The sequence below is a fragment of the Stenella coeruleoalba genome (assembly GCF_951394435.1).
Source record: "Stenella coeruleoalba genome assembly, chromosome: 15".
NCBI lineage: Eukaryota > Metazoa > Chordata > Mammalia > Artiodactyla > Delphinidae > Stenella > Stenella coeruleoalba.
Window position 1 is genome coordinate 15,267,337 of NC_137161.1, and position 12,414 is coordinate 15,279,750.

A 12,414-nucleotide genomic window follows, 5' to 3' on the forward strand; every position below is an offset into this window, starting at 1 on the left:
TAATGCACAGAAATCTCTTGCATTCCTATACACTAATGATGAAAAGTCTGAAAGAGAAATTAAGGAATCACTCCCATTTACCATTGCAACAAAAAGAATGAAATACCTAGGAATAAACCTACCTAGGGAGACAAAAGACCTGTATGCAGAAAACTATAAGACACTGATGAAAGAAATTAAAGATGATCCAAACAGATGGAGAGATATACCATGTTCTTGGATTGGAAGAATCAATATTGTGAAAATGACTATACTACCAAAGGCAATCTACAGATTCAATGCAATCCCTATCAAATTACCAATGGCATTTTTTATAGAACTAGAACAAAAAAATCTTAAAATTTGTATGGAGACACAAAAGACCCTGAACAGCCAAATCAGTCTTGAGGGAAAAACATGGATCTGGAGGAATCAGACTCCCTGACTTCAGACTACACTACAAAGCTACAGTAATCAAGACAATATGGTACTGGCACAAAAACAGAAATATAGATCAATGGAACAGGATAGAAAGCCCAGAGATAAACCCACACACCTATGGTCAACTAATCTATGACCAAGGAGGCAAGGATATACAATGGAGAAAAGAGAGTCTCTTCAATAAGTGGTGCTGGGACAACTGGACAGTTACGTGTAAAAGAATGAAATTAGAACACTCCTTAATACCATACAGAAAAATAAACTCAAAATGGATTAGAGACCTACATGTAAGACTGGACACTATAAAACTCTTAGAGGAAAACACAGGAAGAACACTCTCCGACATAAATCACAGCAAGATCTTTTTTGCTCCACATCCTAGAGTAATGGAAATAAAAACAAAAATAAACAAATGGGACCTAATAAAACTTAAAAGCTTTTGCAAAGCAATGGAAACTACAAACAAGACGAAAAGGGAACCCTCAGAATGGGAGAAAATATTTGCAAATGAATCAATGGACAAAGGATTAATCTCCAAAATATATAAATAGTTCATGCAGTTCAATATTAAAAAAAAAACCAACCCAATCCAAAAATGGGCAGAAGACCTAAATAGACATTTCTCCAAAGAAGACATACAGATGGCCGAGAAGCACATGAAAAGCTGCTCAACATCACTAATTATTAGAGAAAGGCAAGTCAAAACTACAATGAGGTATCACCTCACACCAGTTAGAATGGGCATCATCAGAAAATCTACAAACAACAAATGCTGGAGAGGGTGTGGAGAAAAGGGAACCCTCTTGCAGTGTTGGTGGGAATGTAAATTGATACAGCCACTATGGAGAACAGTACGGAGGTTCCTTAAAAAACTAAAAGTAAAATTACCATATGACCCAGCAATCCCACTACTGGGCATATACCCAGAGAAAACCATAATTCAAAAAGACAGACACATGCACCCCAATGTTCACTGCAGCACTATTTACAATAGCAAGGTCATGGAAGCCCATTAACAGACGAATGGATAAAGAAGATGTGGCACATATACACAATCGAATATTACTCAGCCATAAAAAGGAACAAAACTGAGTCATTTGTAGAGACGTGGATGAATCTAAAGACTGTCATACAGAGTGAAGTAAGTCAGAAAGAGAAAAACAAATATTGTATATTAACGCATATATGTGGAACCTAGAAAAATGTTACAGCTGAACCAGTGTGCAGGGCAGAAACTGAGACACAGATGTAGAGAACAAACGTATGGACACCAAGGGGGGAAAGCGACGGGGTGGGTGGTGGTGGTGGTGCTCATGGTGGGATGAATTGGGAGATTGGGATTGACATATATACACTAATATGTATAAAATGGATAACTAATAAGAACCTGCTCTAAAAAAAAATAGAATAAAATTCAAAAATTCAAAAAAAAAACCTCTCAAATTTCTCTTGGTAATTAAGTAGGGATAATTCATATTATTAAATACTAGCAAAAACTAGATAAAAAATATGAGTAAAAAAAGTTACTATTGAGCATTATCAAAATACATAAAATACCTACGAATAAATGCATCTAGAAATGTACAGAAATTTTCTGAAAAAAACCTACAAAATTTTACTAAATGACATTTAAAAAGATATGAATACATTGATTTTGAAATTTTCCATAATGAGGAAAAAAAAGATTCTAAAAAGATATGCTCTTCCCCAAACAGGAAGCCTCTACAAGGTCAAGATGTCCTTCTTGGCCAACATCATTTATACCTTAAATATAATCAAAATCAAAACCCAGTGGGTTTTCCAACCTCTAATAAAGTAATTGATTCAGGTGATGATTATCCATGGCTTCTAAAATCATTTGGTAAAAGTTTGACTGGGACTGGATATTTACAGGGGGGCCAAGTCTTCACCTCACAGTTTATCTTCAGTTTGTAAGTAGGAAAGCACCACTTTACAAAGAGAGTATGAGGGGATTTCACCTAAAAAGCATTCATCTATCTTCACTGCACTAACAGTCTTCCTCCTGAGATGTTGCAATACAAACACACGGCATGGCTGTGATGTGTTCTTGTCAAAATACCGAACTTGAACCTCAACAAAACTCATCTACAGGAAATACGAAGGATAGAGGAGTAAGTTGAAAGATATCACAGGGAAGTAACATGGGATACTCTAAAGAAAAATTCCTCTGTTTCGTTCAACAAATAAATAACATGAAGCAGGAAGAGGAGGACGGGAAGGAAGAGAAGTACGAGTTGAAGAAATGTTTGAGATTAAAAGAAACTTAAGAGACATACAACCAACTCGATGTGTGTGACTTGTTTGGATTCCATTCAAACAAACGAAGTGTACCAAGTCCTTTCTGAGATGGTGAGAAAGATAGACTATTAGATGATGTTAAGGAAATACTGTTAATTGTGTTAGGTATGACAACGGTATTGTGATTACATGAGAACATGTCCTTATTTCTTTGAGATGCAAACTGAAGTATTGAAGGATAAAAATGAAAGATGCAGTGGATTTACTTTAAAATACTTCAGCCAGAAAAGGGGTGGGCTATACGAGAAGGAAGTGTTGTCAAATGTTAATTGCTGAGACTTATAAGTTCCAGAGGTGTAATGTACAGCATGATGACTTTAGCTGTCAATACTGTATTGTCCACTTGACGGTTGCTAAGACTAGAGCTTTTTTTGTTGTTCTTGCTGGAGTTTGCTCACTCTTTTCCCTCTCAGTTCTACTGAGATCACTGACACACAGCACTCTCTGTAAGTTTAAGGTGTACAGTGTAATGATTTGACTTACATATATCATGAAATGATTGCCACAATAAGTTTAGTTAACATTCATCACCCCAGATACAAAAGAAAAAAACAATGTTCTCACCATAACAACTACCACAGAATGGTAATTGTGTGAGTTAAAGAATGTGTTCACTGTTGGTGGGAATGTAAATTGGTGCAGCCACTATGGAAAGCAGTAAGGAGGGTCCTTAAAAAATGAAACAAGAGTTACCAGATGATCCAGCAATCCCAGTCCTGGGCATATATCTGGACAAAATTCTAATTCAAAAAGATACATGCACCTCTATGTTCACAGCAGCACTATTCACAATAGCCAAGATATGGAAACAACCTAAATGTCTATTGACAGAAGAATGGATAAAGAAGATGTGAGATATATATATATATAATGGAATATTACTCAGCCATAAGAAAGAGTGAAATAATGCCATTTGCAGCAACATAGATGGGCCTAGAGATTATCATACTAAGTGAAGTAAGTCAGAAAGAGAAAGACAAATACCGTAAGCTATCACTTCTATTTGGAATATAAAATGACCCAAATGAACCTACCTACAAAACAGAAACAGACTCACAGACATAGAGAACAGACTTGTGGTTGCTGGGGGGGAAAGCAGTGGAGGGATGGACTGGGAGTTTGGGATTAGCAGATGCAAAATATTATATATAGAATGGATAAACAACAAGGTCCTACTATATAGCACAGGAAACTATATTCAATATCCTGTGATAAACCATAATGGAAAAGAATATGAAAAAGAATGTAGATATATGTATAACTGAATCACTTTTCTGTACAGCAGAAACTAACACAACATTGTAAATCAACTGTTAAATCAATAAAATAAATTTTTTAAAAAAGAATGTGTTAACTAACCTTATTATGGTGATATGTAATATATATGTGTACCAAATCATCACATTGTGCACCTTAAACTTACACAATGTTATATGTCAATTAATATATCAACAAAGCTGGGAGAAATGTTGATTATTGAATCTGGCTGATACGTATGCACGGCCTCAGAAAAGTATTTGCTGTTTTTTTTGTGCGTGTGTGAAAATTTTTATGATAAAATGTTTAACAAAAAACAATGAATTTAGTTTTGAAATTTAAAAAAATGATTGTTAGGTCCACATGAAAGAATGAAACACTTGTGACATAGACAATTAGATTAATGAAGATTAATGAAGGGTAATGGGCACCACCAGTCACTAAAATGTATTGTGAAGCTACAATTACCAAAGCAATGATGGCACAAGAATAAACAGTCAATGAAGAAGAACAGAAACCCCAAACACAGACCCTGTTACATATAAAACTTGAGTTTTTATGAAGTTCTGATTTCCAATCAATGACAAAAGTATGAATCATTCACTAAATGATACTAGGACAATCTACAGGTATACCTTTCTTACAGCAATCCTACATCCACATAAAAACTGCATTTTTGATGAAAGATTAAAAGGTATTTTGCAAAATGTGCAAGGTATTCATGCCTGATAGAGTAGCTGTAGTGACAGATTTACAAATTTCCTTTGCTTTTTTTTTTAACATCTTTATTAGAGTATAATTGCTTTACAATGGTGTGTTAGTTTCTGCTTTATAACAAAGTGAATCAGTTATACATATGTTCCCATATCTCTTCCTTCTTGCGTCTCCCTCCCTCCCACCCTCCCTATCCCACCCCCTCCAGGCATTCACAAACCACCTAGCTCATCTCCCTGTGCTATGTGGCTGCTTCCCACTAGCTATCTATTTTACATTTGGTAGTGTATATATGTCCATGCCACTCTCTCATTTTGTCACAGCTCACCCTTCCCCCTCCCCATATCCTCAAGTCCATGCTTTAGTAGGTCTGTGTCTTTATTCCCATCTTACCCCTAGGTACTTCATGACCTTTTTTTTCTTCTTCTTCTTAGATTCCATATATATGTGTTAGCATACAGTATTTGTTTTTCTCTTTCTGACTTACTTCACTCTATATGACAGACTCTAGGTCTATCCACCTCATTACAAATAGCTCAATTTCGTTTCTTTTTATGGCTGAGTAATATTCCATTGTATATATGTACCACATCTTCTTTATCCATTCATCTGTTGATGGACACTTAGGTTAGTTCCATGTCCTGGCTATTGTAAATAGAGCTGCAATGAACATTTTGGTACATGACTCTTTTTGAATTATGGTTTTCTCAGGGTATATGCCCAGTAGTGGGATTGCTGGGTCGTACGGTATTTCTATTTGTAGTTTTTTAAGGAACCTCCATACTGTTCTCCATAGTGGCTGTATCAATTTACATTTCTACCGGTTGTTTTATATTGAGGTATAATTGACATATAACATTATATTACTTTTAGGTGTACCACATAATGATTTGCTATTTGTATAGATTGTGAAATTGACCACCAGGATAAAACTTAACATCTGTTGCCATACATAGTTACAAAATTTTTTCTTGTGATGAGAACTTTCAAAATCTACTGTCTTAGCAACTTTCAAATATCTAATACGGTATTATTAACTATAGTCACCATGCTGTACATTACATCCCCAGGACTTACATATTTTATAACTGGAAGTTTGTACTTGTACATTTCCACTTTGACAAATTTACCCTAAGAAAATAGAGATGTGACTCAAAATGTATGTATAGAGATTGTTTCACAGCTTTATGTATGAAAGCTAAAAAATGGAAACTTACGTGTTTCACAATAAGGAACTAATTATATATGTTTTGGCATATCAGTCTTACAAAATACCATATAACCATTAGAAATGATGATATTGGAGGACACTTCACGACACCGGAAAATGTCTACAAAATCATCTTAATCGGAAAAGCATTTCTTCAATGTACATGTAGTTTGTAATCAGGAAGAAAAATTAGCCTCATAAAATTCTCCTTCTAAATAAAGTTGCCAAGGGGATGCTAGAATTCCAAAAGTCACATCAGATCGTAGACGACAGGGCTCCTCTTTTCCTGAGAGCTTAGAAGATAGCATGAGGGATTCAAGTTAAACCCAAGAAAGAACTTCCTGAATGTGGGAGCTGTCCTGGACTGGAACATGCTCTTCCTTTCTCAGGGTCACATGAGGTACTGCCTCACTTCCAAGGACCTGGATGAGGTTCATGGAGAGGTGATGACAGATGTCCCAGCCTAGTTAGAAATTAACTTTGTGTCCTTGAGCCAGTCCCCTCCCATTGACAGCCTACAGTTTCCTTATCTTTCCAATGGGAGGGTGGGGAGGATGGTCTTGATCTCATCCGGTCCTGGTAAGTTACTAAGGTTCAGTGGGGTTTCTACTTGGGGCCCCTTAGGACCCTGAGCCCTAGTTGTCTCTCTTCCACCAAACGCAGGAGCGAGATGATGCGAAATGTACGGTGGGGGCCTTGGCTGCGACGATTTTTTGCTCAGGATCCCTTAGGGCCAGAGAAGGGGTCCCAGAGGCCACCTCCAACTGCTGTGACCAGCGACCGCAGCCAAACCTAGACCCTTGCTCCATCCAGCCCCGACAGCTCCGTCAGCCCCAGGCGGAGGGCAGTTCTACCAGATGCCACTGAAGGTGACCTTACCGAAGGTGGGGAGGTCTCACTCTCCCATCCACGGGAGCCCAAGAGGGGAGGCCAGGGCTGACCTCAGTCACCGTGCCAGCCTGGGCCAGCCTTCTCCAGCAGAGAGCTCTGACCCTAACTCGAATGCTTGCTAAGCACCCAGAACTCTGCAAACCCCTCCTGGCCATTCAGAGCTGACTTTTATCCTCTGCCTAGGCCATTGCTGGGGCTTCAAAGTCTTAGAGAACCAGGAAAGGGAGTATCTGACTCAACAATCCTCGCTCTTTATACAGATGAGAAAAACTGAGGTCCGAAGAGGAACAAGGTTTCTCCAAATCACAGCCCAAGTCGGTGATACAGGCAAGACTGGATCCTAGCCCCAGGCGCCCAGGGCCTGTCCCACCCACCATCAGTTCTTGCACAAGCACCCTTGCACAGAGGCTCTTGAGCAGGTGGTGAGGCCAGGATGAGGCAGACACATGCCGCTCCATCCAGCCCCTCTCCTTCCTCCCCTGACTCAGTTGCTCTAGCCTCCCTGAGGCTGCAGATGTTAATTTAGGGGCCTCTGGGTTCCACCTCATTAGGTGTTGGCAACAGAAACATGAGGGCCCACAGCCTCCTTCTCCTGGTGGCCCTCCTGGCTTTGGAGAGCCAGCTGCCTGCTACCTTGGGCAGGAGGAAGGGAGGTGAGTATGGGTAGGTTCCTCTGCTCCAGGCATAGAGGTGGTTTCTACCTCGTAGGGGAGAATAAGGGTTTGGGGGAAAGCAAGCAGTGCAGTGCGTGCGTGTGTGTGTGTGTGTGTGTGTGTGTGTGTGTGTGTGTAGTGTGCCTGTTTCTTAGTGCTTCCAGCAGCTTGCCTTTTGTCTGTTTAGCTTTGTGCCTGTAAGCCTGCCTGCGTGTGTGGCTGTAAATGTCCTCCTGCCAGTTTCCTTGTGCTTGTCTGTGCCTGTCTACACATTTGAGTGTAAGATGGTGTTTACACACCTGTGTCTGTCTCTATGTACACGTGTATCTTTGTGCCTGCTTGTCTGCGTGGTTTGCATCTGCACATGTATCCTTAGGAACGACCGCATACATGTGTGCCTGAGCCTGTGTGCCTGTCCATGTGAGAACACGCGTCTCCCTGTGCCTCTGGGGAGGGGAGGAGATGGACCGGAGGTCCCCGCTCTCTGGTTGTCTCCATGGAGGTGTCTGGATCTGTGGGTTCGCATGGCAGGGAGACGACTCTTTCTGTCACCTTCTGTGGCCAGCTAGGCCTGATCTGGCTCCCTGTCCATCTCGTTTCTGTCATTCTCCAGCCTTCTCTGTCTCCCAGCCCAATCTGTGTAAGGGCCTCCAGAGTTGACTAGGGGGTGTGGTTTCTGGGATCTGGGATCTGTCTGGAGGAAGCTTTACCCCTACCTGTCTTCTCCTCCGCCTCCTCCAAAAGGCTGGGTCTGACCTGTCAACAGGCGCGGGAGGCTGGGGCTGCTGGGGTAGCCACACAGGTGCCTCCCAGCTCGGGCGATGCCTCCACCTGCATCCCTTCCGGGGCTGTAACACTCTGACCTACCTACACCCGGGCAGCCCTGGCCCTGCTTTGGGGGAAAGAGACAGTCGTGGGGGCAGGTTCCCTCCTCCACAGGGCCCTGGGGAGCAGTTCTCTGCATCCTCTCTGCCCCTCGAGCCTTCCTCAGAGCTGTGAGCGGCTTTGGGAAGGAGAGTGCCCAGAGGCCCCCAGGCTGACGAGGGAAGGATGCTGGCGAGTTCCAAGGCCAGGGCCGCGCTCCTGTGATTCAGGCACCATCACCACGTTCCTCTCATGGCCATGTTGTGAGGTCAGGACTATCTTTAGCCCCATTTTAGAGATAAGGAAACTGAGGCTCAGCGGGAAACCACTTGCGCAAGGCCAAGGACAGGACTCTGAGTTAGTGTCACAGGTGGCATTTGGATGCAGGTCTTTGGAATCAGGCAAACTCACCCTCCCAGCTTACTCCTTGGAAAATGAGGTCGCATGACTCTCCTAAGAGTAAACAAAGTCTTGAGGAATAAGGTGCTGGCATCCAGTAAGTGCCGCCTAAGTGGGCACTTCAGGAGAGCTTCTGGGGGCACTGGGAGAGGACACCCCAAAACCCAGCCCAGCTGCACAGAGATGAGAGCTGTCGCCCGCAGAACCTGAGCCCACGTCGGACCTGTGTCACGGCTCAATGGGACACGCTGGTTTCCCCCTAATTCACACGTCCCTTTCTCCCCTGATTCTCTCCCATGAGACATCGGCCCGGGACTCAGTAGGATTTCAGACAGTGGAGACAGACACAGTGTTGTCTGTGAAAGCCCAAACACCTCTGTTTAAAAGACACCTCCCCCCGCCCCCCTTACTCCCACCCCTCAAACATCTGGGCATCTCGGATGTAAAAAGCCTGCACAGTCCCTGGTAAACAGTAAGTGACTGACCAATGTTTTCAATGGTTATGTGAATAGATCTGTGTCTGTGTTGCTCTGGGTGTGTGGTTGTGTGTAAATGACATACACATACATGTATAATGAACTGGGATGTATGACCTGGGACATATACACATAGTCAAATAAGTTATAAACACATGCCTACACACATAAGTATAAACACACATAATTATACATACACAGTCATATATGCCTAAGTGTATAGCATACGTGTTGTGAACAGAGAGACATATAAGTGTATACACATTATTTATGGGTGGGTCAGTCTCCATCACTGGACGATACATCATTGGCCTCTATTTCTTGGGGGCCTGGTCATAGTCAGGACTTAATGAGTGGGGGTGTCCATGAGGGAATGAGAGCCACCCCAAGGGACATTCCTGGACCCAGAGAGCTGGATTTCTGACTCTCCCTCTTCCCCAGGACTCACTTTGGGGTGGGAAAGGAGGCGAGCAGATTCCTCCCTGCTTTATCTGCTGGGTCTCCATTTGTGTCCTGATAGAATCTGGGGATGAAGTGGGGGATCCTGGGTCTTCTCCCCTTGTTCCTTTGACCTTGCGGTGTCATCACAGGTGAGTCACTGCTCTGGGCTTCTGTTGGCCCTGTTGGAAGATGCAAGGATTCTACTTCCTCACTGCCACATCCTTCTCACGGGATTCAAATGGCTGAACTGTTGACTCAAAAGTAGCAAATGCTAATTATATGGATACAAGGTGAGACCTGGGAGGGGAGAAGATGGAGAACAATCAGGGAGTCACTGACTGCCAAGAGCTTGGGTATTTCCCTTCCTCTTTCTGGGCCTCAGTTTGCCCATCTATAAACTCATGTGGTTAACACAGAGAATACGGTACATTGTATTCTTTGCCCATAGTCTCCCCTTCCCTCCCCAACCTGACCCTGGCTTTTGTGGAGGAAAGTACACATCCCCTGCCTAGTGATCTGGGGCTTGGCCCTGGAACTTGCTTTGGCTAATGGGACAGGGGTGCAGGTGACAGTGTGCCAGTTTCGAGGCAAGGCACCAGGCTTCTTGGGGCTTCCACCCTCTGCCATGAGAAGAACTTGCCTAGAAGCCACTGGTCTCAGATGAAAGATACCTGGTGGGGAGGGGCAGGCCTGAACTTGAGGTGTTCCAGCCAATCTTCAAACTTGCGAGAGGGAAATAAATGTTTGTGATAGGAAATCAGTGAGATTTGGGCGTTGTTTCTTACAGATTTATCACACTAAGAGCTTGTCTAATTCAGATAATGATTATTATCCTTTAGTGAACGCCCACTGTATGCTTCACACTTTAAAAGATCATTTCATCCACCCGATAAGCCCAAGAAAGGTGGGTATCGTTATTCCCATTTGACAATGAAGGGGCGGAGCTTTGAGCTAAGATATGAAACAGCCAGAACTGAACCGTATCATGTTCCTCCTCAGATACTGATAAAATCAGCCACAGTTAAAATCACGGTGCACTTACCCTGGACCAGGTGGCATTTTCATTACTTTACCTGTATAATCTCATTAAGTCCTCACAGCTTTACTATGTAGGCTTTATCATTTTTGCCCATGCCATGTACGAGGAAACTGAGGCACAAAGAGGTTAATCTGGCCAAGGTTGTACAGCTTATAACTAGTAGAGCCGGGATTCAACCCCGAGGAGTCTGACACCAAAGCTTACAACCTTATTGACCACAATAATTACATTCTGTAATTATTGAAAAGAAGGAATTTGAAAATTCCTTCTGGCGCTAAAGACTCAGTTTCCACATCTGAAAAATGGGGATTACAAGACCCAAGAAGCACGAGTGACCAGCTTTAATTCTAGGTGCTCAGAGCCTGAGTCTGATGGTGTGCCACTCATTGCCCTGGGTTCCTTTCCTGAAAGGCATCAGGAGGAAGAGACTCCCACACGAGCCAGTTAGGATTTGGCTGCCAAGGGCCCCATGTCCTGAGGCTTTGAGTTCTGAGCTAGTTGCCTGGAACAGCTGCAGGCAGCAGATCACAGGTCACGGCTTCTCTGGCTACAGGTGGCAGCAACTATACAGACCGTTCTAGAGTCACCTGCTTAGCTTCCTGCCTAACTTACTACTGTTCCATAAGGTCTGTGCTTTGGTCTCTGCAGTGTCAGTTCTGTCCTCAGCTACCAAATTCCAGCCCATCCAGCTGCATCTCCACTGCTTGTCTCCACTGCCCTTCTGGAAAATCCGGTGGGAGGCTGGACACCTGTGTCCAGGAGCCTGGGCCTTCAAACTCCAATCTCGCTTTCTTCCCTCCCTCATCCACGAAATATTTGCTGAGCACTTAGTACAGGCTCTAGGCTGTGCCTTCACAGAGCTCCCGCACTGGAGGCTGAGACAGAGCCCTAGCTACAGAGTTTATGTTATGCATCAGACTGGAGGAATCCAGGGGACCACGGGAGGCCAGGAGGGACCTAACTCAGCCTGGAGACCAGCGAAGACTTCCTGAAGGAGGGGGAGTCAAGCCAAGACGTTGAGTTTTAGTAAGAATTCACCAAGTATGACACCAACAGTAATGTCCCCAGTTAGATATATTTGCCCACCCCCAGGTTACTGGGGTGCTGGTGGCATTCTATATTTGACCTGGGTGACTGCCACACAGATGCATAGATATGTAAAAAAGAATCATTCAGCTGTAACTTAAGATTTACGCACTTTACTATAAGAACATTATACTTCAATTTATTAAAGTAAATTAAAATTTTAAAAATTTGTTTCCTCCCTAGGAGGCCTCTGTTTATTCATTGGTAAAATGAGGGAATCAGACAAGAGCATCTTCCTACTCTAACCTCTTTTTTTTAAAATTTTTATTTATTTTTGGCTGTGTTGGACCTTTGTTGCTACACACGGGCTTTCTCTAGTTGCGGAGAGCAGGGGCTACTCTTCGTTGCGGTGCATGGGCTTCTCATTGCGGTGGTTTCTCTTGTTGCAGAGCACGGGCTGTAGGCATAATCTCTTATTTTCAGGGAAGAACTGAAGTGGCACAGCCCAGAGATGCACTGTCCAATATGGTAGTCACTAGCCACAAGTGGCTACTGTGCCCGTGAAATGTGATTAACCCAAACTGGGATTTACTGTAGGTGAATGTAGTAGGCAGAATTCTAAGATGATTCCCAGTGACCCTTACCCCTGTATACTCTCCTCCTCTTTGAGAGTAGGTAAAAGGGAGACTGTCCTGGATGGGCCTG